The sequence below is a fragment of the Dipodomys spectabilis genome, unplaced genomic scaffold (assembly GCF_019054845.1).
Source record: "Dipodomys spectabilis isolate Male_0828 unplaced genomic scaffold, ASM1905484v1 ptg000516l, whole genome shotgun sequence".
Lineage (NCBI taxonomy): Eukaryota > Metazoa > Chordata > Mammalia > Rodentia > Heteromyidae > Dipodomys > Dipodomys spectabilis.
The window spans coordinates 6751950-6773808 of NW_024871193.1; the positions used below are offsets into that span (position 1 = coordinate 6751950).

The following is a 21859-nucleotide window of genomic DNA, read 5'->3' on the forward strand; positions in this document are numbered from 1 at the left end:
ATAGGTGATTAATCTTTTCTCTCCTCTGGATTATTCATTATCTGTTCTGTCCCCTCATTACCATGAGTGGGAGTTGAGATACCCGGACTTGCCATTTTTCCTGTGTTTTTCAGGTTTGTTCTGCCCATTTGGGATGAATGAAACACCAGTTTTGTGCTAGAACTCTAACTTAAGGCAAGCATCAACCAAAGTCTGTATTTGCACAGTCAATAGTCTGCAGATACAATCTCGTTCAATGAATACATCTATTCAACGTCAAACAACTATATATTAATGGGCTACAAACCGCAAATGCAAATTTGGCAAGCCAGAAATTATTAGGTTTAGGGAGAGATGTGGGTAAAAAATAGGAATAGAGAGATGTGGGAAGGCACAGGGAGAGTTAACTAAGTCCTAATCTCAAAACAGGAAATAGGTTGAATAGGATGAAAGTAGAGAGAGAAAAAAAAAAGAAGAAAGAGAAAGGGGAAAAAAAGAGACCAGAAAAAATAGAAAAGTAAAAATTAAAATATTATGTAGATATGAAAACGAAATATTGAGAGAGGAACATGCATATAATGCGGAAGAGGAGGGATATAAAGGAGATGTGAAAAACTTAAAAATAAAAATAACTAAAATATTATATAGGTATAAAGAGGTAGTACTGCTATCAAGGAATTTAAGTCTAAGAGGTTTTGAACTGAGTAATAAATTTGTGGATTAAGTGTGTACACAATGGAGGAGAAGGTCTAATAATCGACTATGGGTATATCTGAGGATGTGTAGAAAAACAATTAAGTCACATAAAAAAGAATGAAAGAGAAGAAAAGGTGAAAAGGATAAGAAAGAAAGAAAAAAGATCAGAAGTTCAATAGAGCAAAACAAAAAACAAAAAAAAAAATTTAAAGAAGAAAAAGGAAAGAAAAACGCACACGCAAATATACCCCTAAAATAAGAAGTATAAGAGGGAAAAAAAGTTACTAGGAAACATTTTTTTTCAAAAAAGGTAAAAATTAAAAATTAAAAAAAAGTTTTAGAAAATTTTTTTTATAAAATGTACAAAAAAAAGAAAAAATATTTTGATTTTTTTGGGAGTGGTGGGAAAAATCCTGTATCTCCCTTGTGTCTGTAACCAGCCTCTTGTTGGAGTCTCTGTTCTGCTTGTTGTGTTTGATTTTCCTGTGGCTTGGTTGGTTTCTTAAGTAAGTTTGAACAGGCCAAAAAATGCTCTGCTTTACCCAGGATTTTGTGATCCTCCTCTCAGGTTACTTTAATGGGAGGGGGATATGCTTTGATTATCACAAAGAGGGAGATGGCTTTTTCCTCGATTGGAGATGCTGTGATGAGGCTAGGTTCTGGGTAGAGTTGAGGCTTTTCAGCAAACATTAGCTTTTCCTGAGGGCTAGCTTGTTAGAAACTCACGAGCCCAGGCTGGAGCCACTCTCTGGGTTTATGTTTACTGAATTTCAATTGATTGTCAAGGCTGCTTAAGGAAGGGGCAGCCTCTGGCTCTGATTACCCAGTGAAGAAAGCCATTCCTGGGGCTTGCGCCTGAGCTGGGTGACATTTCCCGGGGTTAAGCTGAGTCTGGCAGGTCAATTTAGGTTCTTGTGACCTGCTAAATGACTCTAGTTTTCTTCCAAGGCCTTAGTTGGAGCTAGCAGCTCCACTGAGCTTTGTCAGTATCCAAGATGGAGATGTCCGGTTGTGGGGGGGAGGGGTGGCCTTCTCTCCTCTGCTCCCTGAGAAGGAGTGAGGATGTTAAGCTTCTACTTTCACCGAGTCTTGGTTCCTGGGTCGTCTCTGGTCTGTGAACCGCAGGATGAAGATGTCTGCTCCTTGTAGGTTCTTGCTGGTGTTTAGTAGAATCTGCTCACCAACCGCATGTGGCTCCTTTGTCCTGGACTCTCTGTGTTACAGGATGGCGACTATGGCCACCGCTGCTGCCGAAGCTGCTGGCAAATGCTCAGATCTGTCTCCTTGCCTGGATTTTCCCTCTCTGGCCTAACTCTGTGTACTGTGATGGCACACTTGGTGTGATTCTCTGGCTTAGGACTGTTCACTGGAACTCTAAAACTGCTTTCTATGCGAGAGCTTGTTTAGCCTTCAGCTTCTCCTCCACTATCTTCCCGGAAGCCCCTATGAGCATGGCTTAAATTTTATTTCTTTGGGATAAAATGACCATGTTATCTAATTTCAAGTTTTATAAAGGTTATGCTATGTAAGGGCCTTTCTAAGGTGAAGATTTAATACACTGATGTCAAACTAACCTTTAATTCTATGAATTACATGTATTGTTACACTTGTATTTTTGTAATCAACTTTTTAACAACTGTTTTTCATTTCTTGCATTTGAAGAATGAAAAATATGGAATACTTCACAAATTTTCATACCATCCTTGTGCAAGTACTATTTTAATCTCTGTATTGTTGTAATTTGGGTAGACCTGCTGCTAAAGCATGTAGTAACCTCTAAATTTAAGTAGTTATTGATGCAATCTTTATACAGGCACATATTCATGGTTGCCTATTTGTAACAAGGAACCCTTATTGTTCCTAAAAATGCTATTGATCTTATTTCTCTAAATTTCTGTCTATAGTGGAAAAAAATTATATTGTTTGGTCGATTACTCACATTTGCAATTTTTTGTCAATAACTATTTTGTCATTTTCATTTTAAATTTGATCATATTTTGAAGCCTTTACAGCTAATCCAAAGGTGATGGCTTTTCAAGTACTTATTTATCAACTGAGTTATCTTTGTGGAGCTAATGGATTCAAAGTAAGCCTTGGTTAAGATCCACTTCTAAACTTCTGCAGCTTAAAATTTCCTAAATGAGGTCTCTGTGGCACAAATGTCTTCCTGACCCTTACCCTTCTTCCATGTAGGAACAGACCAACCAGAATATCTTACACTGACAGCATAGATTGTCTTACTGGAACAAAACTAATCTTAGTTACAAGGGATCATAGAGAGATGAACACTTCAGACCGAACTGTTCAGAATAGAAGGTATTTTATCAAAATATAATTGTTTGGGCTGGGAAGTTGGCTCAGTGCATGCCTTGCATGTCTGAAGCCCTGGGTTTGATTCCTCAGCACCACATAAGGAAAAAGAAAAAAGCCGGAAGTGGTGCTGTGGCTCAAGTGGTAGAGCACTAGCCTTGAGCTGAAGAGCTGAGGGACAGGGCCCAGGCCCAGATTTCAGGCCCCATGACTGGGCCCAAACAACAATATATATATATATATATATATATATATATATAATATTTATTTTACCTATTATTTCAAAAGTAGTTAAAGCCAAGAAGGTAAAAATGTTGTTCATACGCATGTTTACTTAATATCCTGGCCTGTCTACCATACAACCAGGCAGGAACTTACACTACTGACTTTCCATCACCAAATATTTTCATAGCTCCTGGAGAAGTCTATATATTTCTCCTCGATATTAGGCCTTAAATTGGTAATGTTTAAATCAAAGTGTTTCCTCTTGCCTCCAGGCTTTACATTTACAAATGGTAAAGCTTTAGGTCTAACTCTACCAAAAACTGAGGTAGAGATAATGGAATAATACTTTAAAACAGATTTGCCTTTGATACCCTAACCACAACAGAACAATGCATAACAATTTCTTATATTATATATACTTATATATTTTATATTTATATGTGCTGATCTTAAATTTCACACAGTAAATCTTACTAGAATTAATTTATAATTTGACAAATAAATTGAAATTTATTCCCATAAATAGATTGGAACATAAATAATTAGGTTTAGAATATATATTCGAATATAAAAAGTATCAATGCAATGTCTTTGGTATAAACTTGTGATACCTTCTAAGTGTTCTTGGTCTTCTGAATTCACATAGTAAAAAAAAAACAGTATTGTTTTCCTCTAATCTAGAAGAGATTTTACACTGCTGCTGTGTTTATTGTATTAACTCGCTGGTCCCAAAGTGTTTTTCTCCATATTATGCCTAAAAGCTATTATTCTTCTACAGTACCCACGGGTCCGAGGATACCAGGTCCCAGGTTATCTGCATCATCAGATAACAATGGCAAGTCTTCTAACCTTGGCCCATCCAAAATGCTAACAGAAAGTAATTGAAGACCCATCTCAATTTTTCATTTCCTAGAATATTTCAGGGCCCCAATTCCTTGCAGTAATTAGCAGCAAGCAATTGTGAAATTTAAGGCAACTTCAAATGAAAGAGGAGATCACAAAATATGAGTGAAAGTACTCTAGTTCAAACTTTCAATTTACAGATGACAAGCCCATATTAGTAAACAAAATCACAAATGTCACAAGATTATTTTTAATACCTCTCTGCTAATGATGAATGAAAGATTTCAGTCCAGCATAAGTAGGCCAAAAAATTTCCTGGAATGATAGATCCATAATTGTTCTACCAAGGCTAGGAAAACTTGACTTAGATGTCAAATATAATTTAAAAAAACTAATTGAGAAGACCCTAGTGCTTCAAAACACTGGTACTTCAGTAAAACTTGGTTCTGTAGTATAAAAATGTTGTCATTCTCAAACCAATGATAACCTACATTTAATCTCCTTCAAGTATATTCCTTTTCAAATAAACTTTCTAGAATCATATTCACCAAAATAACACTTGACAAGTAGATGATAGTGACATTAAAAGTTTTTCAAGTGTAGGAATCAAGTTACAATAGAGTTGATTTATTTACCCAGCACTAATGCAAAATAAGTTCAATCATTAATTAAAGTGTAGAAATAGTATCTCCCACCATTTGCGTTGTTCAGTAGGTGCCTTCCAGAAATGTGTTAAATAGATCAGCCTCCCATAATTCAAACCCAAATATTAGCTAATAAAGTAAATTTCATCACATAAGAAGGTACATTTTAAAAAGTCACTAATAGTTGCCTTATCATGTGTTGCCTTATCATATATTTTCCCTATCTGTCTAACATAGTAATAAATATGACTTTAAGTCTTGAATATGGGTACTGATCAGAGATGTGACAAACCTAAAATCTATCTTCTATTTCTATCATATTCCTCTATAGTAGTAAATTTTAGTTTTCTTCTTTTTCCCAAACTTATAGGTAGTAGAAAATATCCTATGTAAAATAAAATAATCACACACCATTGCACAAAGCCATTTATAAAAACTGGTAGTTAGCTATAAATTCTAAGCGATTTTTAAACTTTCTTGTTGACTAAAGATTAATCTTCCAAAAAGATGAGAATAAAATCATGTTTATATGCTTCACGTCTCCAGTCTTGCAAATTGTAATTACAGATGAATGAATTATGGAAGTATATGCTGACATCAGTTTAAGTATATGTAGGATTGAAACTCCATGAAATGTATATAAACCTTTCAAAGTATTAACAGACAGTTTAATAGAATGAATATCAGGAAATTGAAACCAGAAAGGAATAATAGTAAAGACAGAATAAATGAAAAATGGAACAAGGGGCAAGTACAGCTAGAATACTCAATGTACACATGTAATAAAGGAAGTGATAAATCTGAAATAAATCATGGAGAAAGGGTTGGTTGACAATGATAGGAGTGACTCTGATCCAAGAGCATTGGACAATTAGATGGACATATTTAATTGTAACACACTTGCACAAACTTTTGAAATTCAGTTAAAAACACAACTACAAACAAAAACACACAAAAATTACAAACAAACAGCAATCTCTAGAAAGTATGTATATGACCTCACAAAATTTTAAACAGTTAATGGAGGGCAGTCTTGGGAAAAGTAAACAAAGCTGTTCAAAGAGGGCAGTTTAGGGTAGGGGAGAATTTTGAAGAGATTTAAATAGATTGTCTAAGGTTATAAATCACCTACATCTACTGCTAATATTTTCTTCTGTGTATGTTTTTTTTTTTTTTTTTTGGTCCGGTCGTGGGGCCTGAACTCTGGGCCTGGGCATTGTCCCTTAGCTCTTCTGGTCAAGGCTAGCGCTTTACCACTTGAGCCACAGCTCCACTTCCGGCTTTTTTTTTTTTTTTGCTTATGTGATGCTCAGGAATTGAACCCAGGGCCTCAGGCATGCAAGGCAAGCGTTCTACCACTGAGCCACTTTCCCAGCCCCCATTCTGTGAGTATTCTTTGTCTGAACTGGTTACTCCAGTCCTGAGCTGTGACTTCATAGCTTATGAAGATAGAATGGAAGAATCAAGATCAAGAAGCCATTACACCACCGGAGAGAAAACAGTCCTCTATGGTTTCTCTCATCTCTCTTCATTACTCTTTTCTCTTACTTTTAATAAAGTCAAGTGATTTTGAATTATATTTCCTTCTTTTTCAGAGAATTACTGTTTGGTTATTAAATGTCAATTCACAAATTTTGATGTCTTTTTTAAAAAGAATTTTGAATTTAAATTCCACTACAACTTTGTTTTACACAGTGAGAGTATATTTCCTGGGTAAGGACAATTCTCAAGGGAACCTACAGGATTTATAGCAAGGTTTGTGAGGTTTGTTTGTTTAGTGTGAAAATGAGCCATATTCACCCACATTGCTCCCTCTCAGCTAAGTCTCCATGGATTTCTTTGCATGAAAGCCTATTTTCCCAGACAATGTTAAATTTTCTTAATAGGCTAAGTTGTTAAAAAGTTTGAACAATTAAAATTTACCTGTCATAAATTTTTAAATCTTTTGAAATTCCTTTATCAAAATCGCGAATTCACCAATCTTAATCCCACCTTTACCATCAAAAACAGTTGACATGTTGTTTTCATGATATAGTGTCCATGAAACTACTATTTTCCAGGGGCTTTGTTATGCATATATTTGACCATATAAGCTGATGCTGAGCAAAATGAACTCCAAGATATGGAAACAGATATTTATTTGCGGTTGCTTTTTTTGATGTACTATGTGATCTCTATTTTCTTTGAGATGTTCCCCTATGGTTTATCCCCTGCTGTGTTTGATTTTGGTACCCTGTGTGTTGTGTATACATTTACCTTAATTAGGGAAGGGAACAGGAACAAAAAAAAATGGCGAGACAAAGGACAAACAGCAAACCAATGTAATAGCATTTCTCACAAGACAATAAGTTGGAAATGTACATTACAACTTGGGAGGGGTATTAGGGTGAAGGAAAAACTGAGAAAAATGAGAGAGGGGATAACAAGTTTGAAAAGTTATGTATTCACTACCTTACAATGACTGTAACCACAGTGCACATCACTTTCACATTAAAATTAAATTAAAAAAATAAGCTGATGAAATAAAATTTCACTGTTTTGGTAGAGTAAATATTATTCTTTATGTAGTAACTTAAAAATCAGTATTATTTGGCATCTAATTTGAATTAATTACCTCTTCTTTATCAGAGGGTCATCAACTTGAATGATACCAACTAGACAATTTTTTCACAATATACTTGCCAATATTTTGAAAATAGAATAAATTAATACTTTGTTACACTAAAACAGAAAACAATTTAATTCTATGGAAACCCATAACTTTTAAAAGTAAATAAGTTGTTAATAGGAAAGAATGTATGTGTTCTTCAAAATTCCTATGACTAATAACTACTCATTATCAAATTCTGAACATTCCATACCTGAGAGATTCAAAATATACCTGTTTGCATGTTATGTAATTCTGCAGTAGATGCATTTTCCAACGGGGTGTTACAGACTGAGAAGTGAACAGAAAAAGAGCCACATTCTGATGTGGGATAAAACTATGAAGCATGTGATAATTAATTCTTCAAGAGTAAGCAGTTGTTTATCAGATTAAGCTATTATTTCTATGATCATCAATCGCAGGATTCATGCCATAAACTCATCCTAGCCCACCAGTTTCCAACTTGTAGGGTGCACCTCAAAATTCCCTTAATTCATATCAAGAATAGCTTATGTCCATTGTGAAAATACACTGCACCTCTGCTAATGTGATGCCCTCCATATTCTGGAAAGAACACCACTATAAACAGGGTTGCATCATTTTTCCTCCACTGGTATTCTTGAAAATATTATTTATATTTATACTTTTTTAACTATCATAGATAATCAGGAGGTGAAGACTGGAAGATTACAGTTCAAAGATTGTGAAGACTAAGGGTCTATGTTGAAGGGGCAGAATGATGCAGGCTCTGGCCTCAGGATTATCTGAGGACTGTGTTTGAGTATTAGGAAAGCTCTTGGCATGCCAGGCTAGAGAGGGAAAATGTTCTCTCTCCCTATCTGAAAACAAATGTCACAGACTCCTGGGAGCTGAGGAAGTATCCCTTCTGCTTGCTGAAGCATAGTTGAACACTAAAACAACAAATCAAAAAATTTAAAAGGAGGAAAAGTTTGGATGAAGGTATGAATATTTTGTGGTTTTCCATGCAAAATCCTAAAATAATTTTACATCAAGCTCTTTTTGTTCTTAATATTTTAAACTTACCACAAGGAGATATTTTAACTAGCGCTGAGTGCCATTTTGAACAAATATCAGAAAAACTTTATTTAAATGCTCCCGTATGGATTAAGATTGCATTGGATGCAGAATAGCAACTAGGAACATTATTACATAAGGGGCAAGGATAGGGTTTTCTGTCTATACAGGATGGAAACAATATTAGCTTCCTGCCTGATGAATACAGACGCGGCCCAGTGAGGACAGCCCCATATCCTGCAAGGAATCGGCCACCAGTTGAGGAAAAAGAAATCCCCACTGCCCACCTGGGGGCAGGTTAAAAAGTTGACTGGAGAAGGCAAAAGATGTTACAATGCAATGGTAAACCTGTCACGACTGAGAACTTGTTCTTGGCCATGTGTGCCCTGCTTATTGTAAACTCTGTCCATGCTAATGCTAATTTAACTTATTGGGCCTTTGTTCCTAACCCTCCTTTATTGGAACCTGTTGTTTGGGGAGACATGGATATAGCCGTCAATAATGTTCCTGCTGTTTTGTCTCCTCCTTAGAATAATTTGACATTTTACAATAAGGATGATGGTAGCTTTTTAAATTTTACTTACTATACTCATCCCTTGCCTGTTTGTCTGGGGCCTCCTCCATGTTTAGTTATGAATTGGCAACATTGGGTTTTACCTGGGAAACGCACTTCCAATTCTAGAACACAGCTGCAGTGATTAACTACTTGGTCCATTAATAGTAGTTGGGAAAGTGTCACCTTTGATGGCAAGTTATCTTTACCTATGTGTCCCGATTTTACTTATATTGATTTAAAATATCAGCCTTTTGTGTGGCAAGAGTGTAGAGGAAAATTTGGGAAAGTGTTCAATAATTTTATTAATTGGGGACCTTTTGGACAGTTTATTAATACATGTTCAGAATGGAATATTACCAGATATGATTTATCAAATGTTACTAGGATGCTGGAAACCATTAATGAATCACTTACTGGAGATCAACTGATGGCCTGGGGAGATGGAGGCATTGCAGATGCTGGATGGGCTTTCATGACTGCACCCACTGCTGTTCAGACTCATCTTTGGAAGGTCAGAGCGGTGCTCAAACCCGTGATGCTATCAAATGGATCATTTTCAGGGAAGTCGAACTCTACGTCCACTTATAATTTTACTTTGTACAAATCTTATGATGTAACTGCTTGTGTACCTCTGCCTTATGTATTTTTAGTGGGAAATTTTACATTTTCTCCTACTATTTCTTGTTTTAATTGTCTCCTTATTCTTGCATTAATTCCTCTCTTAATTTTAATGACAGTGATAGTACTATGATATTACAACAAAGAACTCATATTTGGCTACCTGATGAATTAGGAAGAAAATGGTCCCAAAATCCTTTGGATAGTGTTATTGAATTTTTTTTACCAAACTACTAAAACGTACAAAGCGTATGATTGGAGCCATTGTATCTGTGATCTTAAACTTAATTTCTATTACCACTGTTGCTGTGGTGTCTGGAATTGCCCTATACACTGCCTTACAAACTAAGCACTTTGTGGAAGAATGGCACCGGGATTCATATGAATTGTGGGTCTCACAGGTAGAAATTTATGCTCTATTATAAACACAGATTAATATTCTTAAACAGACAGTGGGATGGTTAGGAAAAAAGTTATTGGTTGTGGAAAAACAGTTATTGTTAAAATGTGATTGGAATTTTATTACCTTTTGCATTACTAATGTAAAATGTAATAAATCTATACATGATTAGAATTTAATACAGCAGTATTTATCTGGAAATTCTACAGCTCCTCAATTGATTGCTCAGTTACAATTTAATGTACATGATATTTTTGGTAAACAATTTACAAATGATGGTGCTTCTAATATTGATGATGCATTTATTAAACAATTGGAAGGGTTGGATCCAAAAAAAAATACAGTGAGTTTGATGATGAAATGCCTATTTTTTCTTATCCTGCAATTCGACCACCCCTTATAAATGGTATAGCTCAACCAGCCAGATATGAAGGTGTTGTTGTTGATGATATTGGTAAACTTAAGAAGGCAGTTGTATGGTCCTCAGTATCATTATGTTAAGGAATTGCTTAATGGGCTTGCCCGATATTACAATAATTTTGCTCCCATAGATTGGAAGATGCTTTGTAGTGCCTTGCTTAAGACACCTAAATACCTACAATGGCAAACGTGGTTTACTGAGTTATGTACAAAAAGGGCTAGACAAAATGCACAGAGCAGTAATCCACACCTGCAGATCATAACGTTTCCCATGTTAAGTGGAACAGAACAATAAGCGGATGCTCATATAAAAGTAAACTCTCCTGAAGAGATCCATGAGCAGTTAAGAGACATAGGAATTGAGGCATGGGAAAGGATTCCACCGGTAGGAGAGCATTATGGCTCTTGGACTAAAGTAATTCAAAAACCTAGTAAACCCTATGTTGAAATTTTATCATGAGTGAAAGTGACCTTGGAACGTACTGTTGTGGGAGAGGCTCCACGGCAACAACTGCTGCACATGTTGGCTCATGAGAATGCTAATGAGGACTGTAGACGAGCCCTATTGCCTATTAAAGAATCTGGGAATGTGAATACATATTTAAGGGCCTGCAAAGACTTTTCATCTGAATCCAGGCATATGCAGGTGTTTGCTGAAACTATGGCCACTACATGATTGTTATTATTTTGTTTGCACTTGTACTGTTATATTTCATGTTTATGAAACCAGTGCAAGTGTCTATGATAACCCTGTGGAAAGCTTTACTTTTAAAACAAAAGAAAAAAGAAGGAAATTGTGAAGACTCAGGGTCTATGTTAAAGGGGCAAAATGATGTAGGCTCTGGCCTCAGGATTATCTGAGGACTATGTTTGAGTATTAGGAAAGCTCTTGGCATGCCGGGCTGGAGAGGAAAAATGTTCTTTCTCCCTGTCTCAAAACACATGTCACAGACTCCTGGGAGCTGAGGAAGTAGCTCTTCTGCTTGCTTAAACATAGATGAGCAGCTGGTCAAGCATTTTCCTGATATTGAAGAAGTGGTTTGAGCTTGCTCTAAAATAGTTTAGATAATAATATACCAAGACTTTGCCTCATAGTTCAAGTAAAAATGTATCTGTTGAAATTTTTGTGTGAATGTCTTCTGACCAAATCTTGGCAAAGATCATGCTTGCTTGTCCTTAAATACCACTTAAATAAAGCACAGCATGCAGTGGCAATTGCTGTTTGCACTCTGCATCCCCTATATACTGGTGATTTCGTTACCATTATCCAGGGACCTCAATGCAGTAGATGTTGACAAAAGCCCACCCAGGCAGGAAGGATCCCTAGATTCTTATCTCCAATAAACTTCTCAGCAAAAGACAGACACAAGTGAGCTGAGGTTGAAGTGGTAGGGCACGAGCATTGAGCATAAACAGGCTCAGAGACAGTGTCCAGTCCCAGAGTTCAAGCCATAGGACAAACCAATAAAACAAAAACAAAAATAAAAACAAATCCCAAACCTAGCATTTTTCTCACTGTATACAGAGGCACGCAATTAAGGAATTTGCTTCCTGTGTTACATACAGGTAGAAGAAAGATGTCACACAATTATTCTCTTCATACCATGTTATACCAAAGCTTCAAAAAATTGCCCTTTTTCTAAATTTATAAATTAATATCATCCATTTGTTGGCAACTCTGTCTACATTATTCACATTATCATTTTATACATGAAGTGTTGGAATTATCTATTAACTGATTTCTAATTATAACTCTCATGAAAGAATATTCTAGGCAAATAGAATGCAAGAAACATTTGTAAATTTGTCAATTTAACACTCTACTTAAAAAGAATTTTGTAAGTATCCTATAGAATATGAAATTACAATCAAAACCAAAATATTCATTTTAAATCTAAACTCTAATTTAGCAAGATCTACATAGTCCTTCATTAGATTAACTTTGCTATTTCTCCAGGCTTAAGTTTTTGTAAGCCTTCATCCTTTCCTTGGAATCTAACAGAGTGATGATTACTTACTTTTTCAAATTTTGCATGGGAATCACGAACCATTTTGCATCTAAGAATGTTCTGTAATGAAGAGAGCATTTAAAACACAACTGAGGATTATATATGAGTTGCATTTCAATAGGAAACTTGACTTCTCAAAACATAATGACAAAATTAACCAAAATGTCCAACTTTGTATTCCTTTCTTGTTTGGTTTATTTTATTAAGACAAAATTATACTACCTGGTCCAGCGAAGGTATCACTGTGTAATTCCACTATCTAATCTCCTATCTTAGTCTGAGTGCTAGAATTCTAGGCTTATATTACATTGCCCTGCCATAGTTTCTTGTTTATTTAATCTAGATACAGACTAGCAATTCTAAACTTCTTAGTAATATTATCCACTGTAGTGCTCAGAGTGTTCATTTATTCTTTTCAAAGATGTTCTAACATTTGACACAGGATATGAACATTATCAGATGCACCTGCAGGAGTCTCTGATTCATTCCTCCATGGATCCAATCCCTTTAATAATGATTACTTGACTCTCTTATTATCTCTGGTCCCTATGTAATAATCAAACTTTTTTGAAGAAAGTTCACTTGAGGACTTTCTAAAATTAACAATTATCAATTGATTCTAGTCTTACTATGAGCATATTTTCTATTGTTTTCTAACTTTTCCACATATTCTGAGAGTTGCTTCATATGTGTATTTTTGCACATATAAGTGTCTCTGTATATATTTGTATGATTGCATGTATGTATGCAAAAGCCTCAAAATCTTATTCAGCAATCTTGCGAATGACTGGTATTCCAATACTTGAGCCATTTTTCCAATCCAGCTTTGGGCTGGTTAATTATATATAGTTTCTCAAAGACTGTTCTGCCCAGGCTGGATGCAAATTGAACTTCCCAGACTCCTTTACATTCTTAGGTTTTATTTCTCCAGTAGTATCAATTTTTAAATTACAAACATTTTGTGAGTGTAAAGGCTAAGCTGTAGCCTAGATTTTTAACTCAAGAATTCATATAAAGATAGATGAACATGCACATTACATATGTTGAGTGTACACTGTTAGAAATGTGATCCTAAAGCAACTCCATTTGTAATAGCCCCACAAAAAATAAAATACTTAGGAATTAAATTAACCAAAGAAGTGAAGGACCTCTACGATGAAAACTTTAACATCTTGAAAAAGGAAATCAAAACAGAACTTAGAAAATGGCAAAACTTCCCATGCTCCTGGATTGGAAAGATTAACATCTTGAAAATGGCAATACTTCCCAAGGCTATCTACAAATTCAACACGATACCTATCAAAATTCCAACCTCATTCTTCAAGGAAATAGAAGAGGCAATCCAAAAATTCATATGGATCAATAAAAGAGCCCGAATAGCAAAAAGGCTCCTCAACGGAAAGAACACTGCTGGAGGAATATCAATACCAAATTTCAAACTCTACTATAAAACCATAGTAATCAAAACAGCTTGGTACTGGCATAAGAACAGACCTCAGGACCAATGGAATAGAATTGAAAACCCAGAAATGAAATTACAGACCTATAGCCATCTAATCATCGATAAGGTAACTAAAAAAATAGAATGGAAGAAAGACAGCCTCTCCAGTAAATGGTGCTGGCAAAATTGGTTAACTACTTGTAGAAAAATAAAGCTAGATCCTTATAGATCAACCTGCACCAGCGGCAACTCCAAATGGATCAAAGACCTCAGAGTCAAAGCTGACACTGAAAACATTACAGGATGGAATAGGAGAAGCCCTAGGTCTCCTTGGCGCAGGGCGAAATTTTCTTAATAGAGACCCGGAAACACAACAAATCAAAGAAAGGTTGGACAAATGGGATTGCATGAAGTTTCAGAGCTTCTGCATGGCAAAGGACATAGCTAGTAAGATCAATAGAAAGCCCACGGATTGGGAGAAGATCTTCACTAGCCATACAATGGACAAGGATCTCGTATCTATAATATACTTGGAACTCAAAAAAATTAAATCCCTCAACAACAAATCCTCAAAGAAACAACTGCCCAATAAATAAGTGGGCAAAAGACTTCAAGAGAAACTTCTCTGAAGAAGAAAGAAGGATGGCCAATAGACACATGAAGAAATGCTCAACCTCTCTAGCCATTAAAGAAATGCAAATCAAAACAACATTGAGATACCACCTCACTCCAGTTAGAATGACAAAAATCAAGAACTATAGCAACAACAGATGCTGGAGGGGATGTGGACAGAAGGGAACCTTACTTCATTGTTGGTGGGAGTGTAAACTTGTTCAACCACTTTACAAAGCAGTATGGAAGTTCCTCAAAAGACTTCACATACAGATTCCCTATGACCCAGCAATCCCACTTTTGGGCATTTACCCAAATGTTTACAAACAAGACCACACTAAAGCTACCAGCACAACTATGTTTATTGCAGCATTATTTACCATAGCTAAGATATGGAACCAACCCAGATGCCCCTCAGTAGATGAATGGATCAAGAAAATGTGGTATATATGCACAATGGAATTCTATGCCTCCATCAAAATGAATGACATTTCCCCCTTTGTTAGGAAATGGAAAGGCTTGGAAAAAAATATATTACGTGAAGTAAGCTAAGCCCAAAGAAACATAGGTCCCATGGTTTCCCTTATTTGCAATATCTAGTATATGTATGAGTCAAGCAGAAAAGGTCAGATAATGTGATGTTAGGAAAATGAACCCTTAAATATGTATTTTAACGTTTTTTTCTTTCATGCGTTTGTTTCTAACGCATTTATAAGATTATTTCTTTGTTGCTTTGTATGTCCCTCCCCCACAATATAACCCCTGTTTTCACTCTATTTCATGCCGGTATAATTTGTGGAGGAGATGGGGAAAAACTGGTCATTTAAGGATAAAGGTGGACCTGTTGCAACAATGAGAAGTACAAGTTTTCATGTCGAAAACGAACTTTACAACGTTGGTGCGGGGGGGGGGGGGCGAGGATTGGGTTGGGGGGATGAGGGGGGGCAGGCTGGGAAGGGATGTGAAGGGTAAGCAAAGGAGGATGCTGCAATGCTTAAGACATGTATGCATTATCTTGCCCATGTAATTGTAACCCCTCTGTACAGTATGTTCACAAAAAATTAAAATTAAAATAAAAAAAAGAAATGTGATCCTAAGCTGGGTGGTGGTGAGATCTTCGGATAGGGTTCAAATCCAGCCCGGGTAGGAAAGTCCCTGAGACTCTTTTTCCAATTAACTACAAGAAAACTGAAAGTGACACTGTGGCTCAAGTATAGAGCATTAGCCTTGAGCTGAATAGCAGAGGGACATCTCCCAGGCCCAGTGTTCAAGTGCCAAGACCACCACCAACAAAAAATATATAAGTAAAGGAAAGAAAATAAATGTGATCTTATCCACCAGTTCATGGCTAGTACAATCCCTGCTCTCTCAGGATGGACTTTTTTCCAATTAAGTCCATGCTCTTTTATCTGATTTGCATTGGAAACAGTATTATGCTTCCATTCTACTGTCTACAAAGTTGCAAGCATGATTTAGAAAGGGAGTGGCCTCATACTTCATGTTCCACGTAGGAGTAAAGCTAAATGACATCAACAGTATAGATGTCTCTTTTCAAAGAAGAAGTATTAGATGTTTATTGTAAAGCTAATATTTGACATTTTTTTCTTTTTTTTATTGTGAGAATACCATACAGAGGAGTTACAACTACACGGGCATTATAACGAGCACATTTCTTATCAAGCATTGTTGCCTCTTCTTTGTTTCTCCTTCCCATCCCTTCCCATACTCCCCCTCTTCCCCTACCCCATCCTCCCCACACCAAAGTTGTAAAGTTCGTTTTTTGACATAACGACTTGTACATCTCATTGTTGCAATGGGTCCACCTGGATCCCTAAACAATTTGTTTTTAGATATGTCCAGTAAAGAATCCATAACATAACTCAGCAAAAGTAGGTGCACTGAATAATTTTGGAATTGATTTTTTGCTTGGGAAGATTATTGATCTTGTCGTTCCTTTGGGGGAAACTTAAAGTCATATTTCACTTTTTTGTTGGTTGTGCACCTTGAATTCTGATCCTGGGCAGTGTCCCTCAGCACTTCAGTTCAAGTTGAGCGCACTTCCACTTTAGCTACAGCAACACTTCTGGGTTTCTGGTGGTTAATTGAAGATTAGGGTCTCATGGACTTTCCTGACAAGGTTGGCTTTGAACCACAATCCTCTAGTCTCAACTTCCTGAGTAGCTAGGATTACAGGTGTAAACCACCAACACCCAGCTCATATTTGCATATATGTACACTGAATGACACTGTGTAGACAAAGAATGGAATTTTTAACCAAATGATAACATAGCAGCTTTTCAGAAAAATTGAAGTAGCAGTAAATATGTCATCCTTTTCCATTTTGTTACATTAATGACTTATGAGCTATGGGACCCTTACATTAGCATCCTGTGATATCTGTATAGGTGTATTTAGTATCAGGAAATATTCATAGAGAAATATAGAAAGAATGAGATTTTTAGAAAACAAATGAGATAAGGTATGAAAGAACAGCATAGAAGGAGATACATTTATTACCCAGAGATTAAGAACTAGACTAAGAGATTTAGAATGCTAAAGGCAATGAGGAAAAGCCTACTTGACAACTAGTTCTTCAATAAACAAAAACGATTCTCTAGACCAGTTTCTGGTAAACTTAGTTACTATCATTTTTTCCTTCCATCTGGAGTTATTCCTTATTTTCTGTCACAACTATTAATTAGCCTCTGCCTTTTTGGTGCCAAAACTGACCAAAAAGAGTTCAAAATCACACAGACTATTTTCACTTTGTGATTAGCAGTGATGACACAAAATCCTGTAATCGTTGAATTTCCAGAATAAATCTTCACCTAACATCTAAGCACATTCCTGGCATTAATTGCTGTGACTTAATCAACAAAACTTTTCAACACAATATCCTAACATAAGTAAAGTACATGAATTAAGGGCCATTGTCAGGTGTCAGTACAGAAGGAGCAATTATATATTTCAAGTATGGGTTCTTTATTTTCCATTTACTATTGTTTTGCCAGTCCAGGGGCTTAAACTCAGGGGTAGGGGATTATTCCTGAGCTTTTTTTTTTTTTTTTTTTTCTCGAGGCTGGCACTCTACCACTTGAGGCACAGCATTTTTTTCCAGTGTTTTTCTTTTTTATGTGTTACTGAGGAATTGAACCCAGGGTTTCATGCATGCTAGGCAATCACCATACCATGAAGCCACATTCCCAGAGCCCTAAATGACTTTCTAAGAAGGTATTACATTTTCATTCAGTAACTATGTATCATAAGTTTGTCCAGGTGCTAGAAAATGATGTAGAAAGCAATACAATACAATAAGTCCAGTAAGGCTGGATGGACAATGAATTACACAGTCTAGCCAGGGCACAGTGGGTCTTACCTCTGGGAGCTGTTTCAACAGGCTAAGCGAGACAGCTCCTGACCCATAGCCCACCTCCAGAATGAGAGGGTCACCTTGGATTCCAGCCACATGGGGATGTTGACCCCTCCTCCAGCACCCATTCAACCAGCTTTTGTGAAAGAGAGAGAGAAAAGTCAGAATTACAATTAAGTCGGGTGCTGGTGGCTCAGAACTCTAATCCTAAGTACACAGGAGGCTGAGATATGAGGATCATGGTTCATAGTCATCCCCAGCAGGAATGACTCTGAGACTCTTATTTCCAAAGAACTACCAGAAAACCAGAAGTGGTGCTGTGGGCTCAAGTGGTAGAGCACTAGTCTTTTGCTTAAGAGCTCAGGAACAGTGCCCATGCCTAGGGTTCAAGCCCCACAACTGACAAGAAGTGGACTTCCTACCACAAGAAGTGGATTGAATAGCACCCATTGTCCTTGGGAGCATGGTAGTGAAGTCAGGCCGAGCTTCCTGTGAAGCTGAAGTCATAAGGAGATCACCTGAATTCTCTGTGCCTCGGTTTTCCCAGATGCAAAACTCAACACAGTGAAGGATCCCCTTCCTCATGGGGATAGGGTAATGATGAAAGAGAGCCATGTTTTGTTTCAAAATCCCCACCTGTTGCATGATTAATAACTGACCCCACCTGAGCCCGTTGCGGGTATCTTCCTGTTATTTGCTCACAGAACTGCAGAGAACCTTCTCTAAAGGCCACTCCCTCCATGCCAAGCCATGCTCCAGAGATTTCCTCTGTATAAATCCCTTGTTTCCTCAAAACTGTCCTGTGAGGAGAATGAGGTCTGATGGTTGTGGCCCTACCCAAAGCTTCACCTGTGGTCAAGAATCAGCTGCTGTGGACTAAAAGTTTGGGATAATCCATCTAAATCGATGACTGAGCATGGCACCACATGTCAACCATCCCAACTACAGAGGACCAGGTCTGGTGGAACATACCTGTCCCAGATAGGAGGACCTCAATCCAGTCCAACCAGAGCATATATTAAGTCTCTGTTTCAGAAATGCCCAAGACAGAAAGGTGGCTCCTCAGAGCCAGGGTGAGGAAACAAGCAGGGGGTCATGGTGCCCCCGAGAGGGGTGTCTGACCCCAGGTAGTGGTGATTTGGGGGCAGCCAATCACCTGTGCTGCTGGAAAAAGCTGCTGGAGGCTGTTCCAGGTGGAGCAAGTATCAACGGCAGCGGCATTGAAAACAGATGGGCCAAGAGCAGAGAACAAGGGCCAGGGACCAGGTCAGGCCTTTAGGCGGGCTGGCAAAGCACCATTACCTAGGTTTGAAATCCTGCACCTTGGGAAGGGAGGAGGGAGCCGTGGTGTGGGTAGGCATCTCAATTTCCTACTATAATCCAAAGTGGCTTGAGTCTCTTCCTCACCATTCAGCCACCTCTTCCTTCCTCAACTGCTGGTAGTGTTGTAAACTAACCTAACCTAGGGAATCCAGGTGTTACTGGGCAGCATGGAATGTGGGCGTGGCCACCATTCTTGTATCCCATTGGTCAGAAAGAACCATGAATAATGGGGGTGTGGCTGGAATTCTGTGATGCAAGCAGCATGGGTGGAGTCTAGAAGACAGCAGCTCCCCCAGCCCTTTTCCCAGGGACCAATTCAGTTGGAGACAAGAGGGTGACCTGCTTTAGCTGGATGGCTGCAAAGATTGTTGTGTATGTCTGTTTTTTTACCAGACCCGGACCTTGACCTCAGGATCTGGGAACAGTCTGTGAGCTGCTTTTGCTCAAGGCTTGCTTTCCACACTGGAGCCCAGGGCTTCTGGCTTTGTTGGAACTGAAGTTGGACAGAGGTCTCAAGGACTTTCCTGCCTAAGATGACTTTGACCATGATCCTCCCATCAGAGCCTTGTAAGTATCAAGGAGGACTGCTGAGAGCCACTGGTGCCTGCCTAATCATTGGTCTTGCTAATATTCTTGGACAGACCGGTGAGTACCCTATCCCCAGGTTGAAGTGGTGGGAGCTGGAGCCCACAGTTGGAATCCTGGTCCTGCCACCTCCAAATTACAGGAGATCCTAAGGAACTCATTCTTATCCATATGAATGCCAACGGAATGTGATGTATGTTATGATTGAATGGGCAGTTCTTGAATGATTCTAGGATAAAATTATACACAATTATAAGACACTGATCGATTTTAGTTAATTCTTTATTAAACAATTAAACAATCACATTCACAAAATTTAGGCATAATAAAATACATAAGAATTGGTCCTCACATACTGCAAATGTGCCATTTTTCTGCCAGGACTGGGATTGAAACTCATGGTCTTGGTAACTCTGTTGCACTGTGTAGGAATGGGAAGCTGGCCTCCTTGAAGTCAAGAAATTCAGGTCTGTTCCTTATGCCTAAAATAGATCCCCACCACTAGAAAACATCCTATTCATGTACAATTTACATATGATTTATATTTATATACATAGGTTGACTCCATATTGCATTCAGTATAGTTATTTTATTTTTTTTGTTTTATTCATGTGTTGACTATTTATTTTATTGAATATTATGGAATATAAAACATTGATTACACAGGATATAGCTCTGCATATGTATTCCACTTCATTCCTGACACCCATGACTTTCACAGAAAAGGAAAACATGTTTCACCATCATTTTCTTATTCCACGATTCATTGTTGGTAGTGCTGACAGCTGAACTCAAGGCCTACAAGCCTACAAGGCCCAATTCATGAATGGGTGAGTGTTAGCATGCCATCCTGGGGCAAATTGAGCTGACACAGTGTTCCCAGGACCTCAGATCAAGCCCCAGGGGTTACCAAAATAAGAAAAGATTGACATACAGATGGCAGTATGGTAATAAATACATATCTTTATAGAGTGTCAAAGATGTCTATACATTATTCAGTTATATAGACTACATTCTTACCAATTCTTCGGTATTAATTATGCCTCAATGTAATTAATGTAATGTAATTAATTAATTGTTTTCATCCTTAAACTATTAATGAAATCAGTGTGCTGAAATTATTGTGTTCCTTTAAGTAATAATATTCTTTCAATGCTTCATAAATATTGAATCAAATCAATCAGCCTCCTGAAATGATGCTGTCTAATTTTATAGAGCATTATCCATGATCAATTCATTCAATCGTGACATTGACAACATTCCGTTGTTAATCCTGATAGTCTGGCAGCCTTCAGCAATGCAAGGTGAAGTACCCTTTGCAACAGTGTCATTCAGACCCATGAAGGTCACCATGAAAAGGAAGAAAATATAAAAAGACCGTATTTTTTCTGTGCATTGCTTTCCCTGCAAGGCCTGGGGGTTCTAGGATCCCAGGAGGAGCTGTAGATCTAGTGGCTGTACCCCAGCCTACGGTGATCAAAGCTGAGGCAGAGTTGCCACGACCTGAGTTCAAGTGCCGTATTGAGAAAAGTAAAATAAAAAAATTTAGCTCCCTGGCTTGCAATTCACGCTGTTTATTCTTCCAGGCTTTGGATTTGAACTCAGGATCTGGGTAAATCTGCAGCAATGGGGATGAAGATAAGAAAGTCAGGCCTGTTCACTAGTCCTGAATTCAAGCCCCATCCCTGGAAACATACTATTTATATACATTGTAAAGATAGGATTTATACTTACCTATATTCAGTCCATACATGTTTGGTGTGGTTGTTCTTTTATTTTTTGTTTTATTCATTTATTTACCATTGATTGTACTATGATGAAACCCCTTCCATGTATTACATTGATGACATCCTTTCACAGAGCATCTAGATTTATAGAAATGTTCTCCATCTTGCCAGGATTCTCAGGATCACCAAGGATATTCAGAGAAAAGGAAAATAAATTTCACACTTGGCTTCTTACTCCACGATTCACTTGTTGGTAGTGCTGGGATCTTAACTCAGGGCCTAGTAGGACCAATTGGCCAATAAGTCAAGGTGAACACACTAACCTGTGAGCAACTAACGAGCTAGGCCATTCCCAAGATCTGACATTGATCGCCAGGGTGGTCCACTATAGTCGTGAATTCATAATTTAAACATACGAT

At 37.5% G+C, this 21859-nt stretch overlaps 1 pseudogene; it reads right to left on the minus strand.

The window, feature by feature from the left end:
* Positions 1 to 2341: 2341 nt before the first annotated feature.
* On the minus strand, positions 2342 to 2441 carry LOC122099512 (annotated as a pseudogene).
* Positions 2442 to 21859: the final 19418 nt, after the last annotated feature.